Below are 2,500 nucleotides of genomic sequence, written 5' to 3' on the forward strand. Positions count from 1 at the left end.
CCATTCTGGGACCGGTGACAGCCGTGCTGGCCCCACTGCCACGACACAGACGGACGCCAGGCCGCGCTCCCCGGCGGGGGGATGGCGTCGAGCCTGACGAACGGAATGTGCAGGGTGGGGGGGAAAGGCCAAGCGCTCCGACGCCGGAGGGCTCCGGAGTCTGAACTTAGGGGGACAAAGAGGACGGGTCCTCTGCGACACCCCAGCCGCGCTCTCGCCAGCCAAGGCGAGTGCGATTGATTGCCAAACGACCCTCAGACAGGCGTGGCCCCGGGAAGAACCCGGGGCCGCAAAGTGCGTTCAAAGTGTCGATGATCAATGTGTCCTGCAATTCACATTAATTCTCGCAGCTAGCTGCGTTCGTCATCGACGCACGAGCCGAGTGATCCACCGTCAAGAGTTGTCTGAGTTTGTTTTAGGTCTCTCCCTCGCCAGAGGAAAGCGACCCGGACCGCACATACGCTCCCCACCTTGAGCTACAGCCACCTGCACGCCGGCGTGCGGGCGGAGCAGGGTGGCGTGAAGCGATGGGGAGCACCATCCTGGTGCGGCCCGCAGAAACATACGTCTATTGGGGGGAGGAGGACAGGGCGCCCAAGAGGCGATGCGTGCCCCAACGCACCGCAGCGACGGAGGCAGGATCACCGCCACCATGTCGCCCGCCTAGTATCACGAGGCGTGCAGCAGCTTTGCCCTAGGAAAAGCAGAGGCGGGAACGGGCACCGGCCATCGGTTCGGCAGCGTCACTGACGCGTGCACGTGGCGGCGTGTCGGCGAGCGGACTTCCTGCGAGGAGGCGGGGGCGGCACTCGCCCGAGCAGACGCCCGCCCGGCCCAGCCACCGCCGAGGTGGACTGGGAGTCGCGGCAACGGCTCGTCATACTCGTTCCCACACTCACAGCGCAGCTTGCCCGCAAGCCACCGACCACCGATCGACGCCAGGCGCCCCGACCGAGAGCGGGATCGCTCGTTCGCCCTGCTGGCAGTTCGCTGGGGATCACTACTGCACGGAGCTCGGAGACCGACGGGCGGCAACTCGAGAGTCTTTAAACCACCACCCCCATCCCGCAAGTGCAAAGAGGCTGTATACGCACAGACGGGTGAGGGGAATAGGTACCCCGTCGGGTTTGAAGGGAGCGTGACTAGATAGCAACGATGTAAACCCAGCCGATTTGGGAGCGAAAGACCGGCGCCTGCATCACCGGCTTCGTTTCCCGTGGCTGGAGAGTACACCGAAACCCTCCGTCTGTCGCGAGCTCCCGACGACGCGGTGCCGCCAAGCAGCAGGGCCGGACCTGGTGTGGCTCCCCTCGTCGATCACAGACCGGTCGGCACTACTGACGAGACGGTGGAACGGGCTTCGCCCCTTGTGACGAAGGGTGATGCGAACCCGCCCGCCCGCGTGCGTTCGGGGTGGACTCGGCAAACGGAGATTTGAAATCGGAAAGTGTCCTCCTGCCCCGCGCAGGTAGGCGCCCAACAGTTGTGGGGGGTTTGGCGGTGACCACGGCTGCAGGGCCTGCTACCCCGACGAGCTCTCCTGCTGGCCCCGAAACCACCCTCGCGAGACAAGTTGAAACGGAAACGGGCGTACCCCCAAGCCGACGATCCTTTCTTATTTGTTACTTTTTTTTTCACTTGCTCGAGTTGTGGGGATTTGGCGGTGACCACGGCTGCAGGGCCTGCTACCCCGACGAGCTCTCCTGCTGGCCCCGAAACCACCCTCGCGAGACAAGTTGAAACGGAAACGGGCGTACCCCCAAGCCGACAGAGATCCTTTCTTATTTGTTACTTTTTTTTTTCACTTGCTCGAGTTGTGGGGGTTTGGCGGTGACCACGGCTGCAGGGCCTGCTACCCCGACGAGCTCTCCTGCTGGCCCCGAAACCACCCTCGCGAGACAAGTTGAAACGGAAACGGGCGTACCCCCAAGCCGACGATCCTTTCTTATTTGTTACTTTTTTTTTCACTTGCTCGAGTTGTGGGGGTTTGGCGGTGACCACGGCTGCAGGGCCTGCTACCCCGACGAGCTCTCCTGCTGGCCCCGAAACCACCCTCGCGAGACAAGTTGAAACGGAAACGGGCGTACCCCCAAGCCGACGATCCTTTCTTATTTGTTACTTTTTTTTTTCACTTGCTCGAGTTGTGGGGGTTTGGCGGTGACCACGGCTGCAGGGCCTGCTACCCCGACGAGCTCTCCTGCTGGCCCCGAAACCACCCTCGCGAGACAAGTTGAAACGGAAACGGGCGTACCCCCAAGCCGACAGAGATGCTTTCGCTCCTGTTACTTTTTTTTTCACTTGCTCGAGTTGTGGGGGTTTGGCGGTGACCACGGCTGCAGGGCCTGCTACCCCGACGAGCTCTCCTGCTGGCCCCGAAACCACCCTCGCGAGACAAGTTGAAACGGAAACGGGCGTACCCCCAAGCCGACAGAGATCCTTTCGTACTTGAACCAACACAAAGTTTGTCACGTTTTATTTTTACGAGTGATCGACCGTCAAG

The 2,500-nt window shown here is 61.9% G+C and overlaps 1 non-coding gene across 1 annotated transcript; it reads right to left on the minus strand.

Annotated features, from left to right (window-relative positions):
• Positions 1–248: 248 nt before the first annotated feature.
• Positions 249–402, minus strand: LOC140474243 (5.8S ribosomal RNA). The gene has a single exon (XR_011958950.1). It is a non-coding gene; the product is annotated as a 5.8S ribosomal RNA (ribosomal RNA).
• Positions 403–2,500: the final 2,098 nt, after the last annotated feature.

This window comes from Chiloscyllium punctatum, unplaced genomic scaffold (genome assembly GCF_047496795.1).
Source record: "Chiloscyllium punctatum isolate Juve2018m unplaced genomic scaffold, sChiPun1.3 scaffold_899, whole genome shotgun sequence".
Taxonomy (NCBI): Eukaryota; Metazoa; Chordata; class Chondrichthyes; order Orectolobiformes; family Hemiscylliidae; genus Chiloscyllium; species Chiloscyllium punctatum.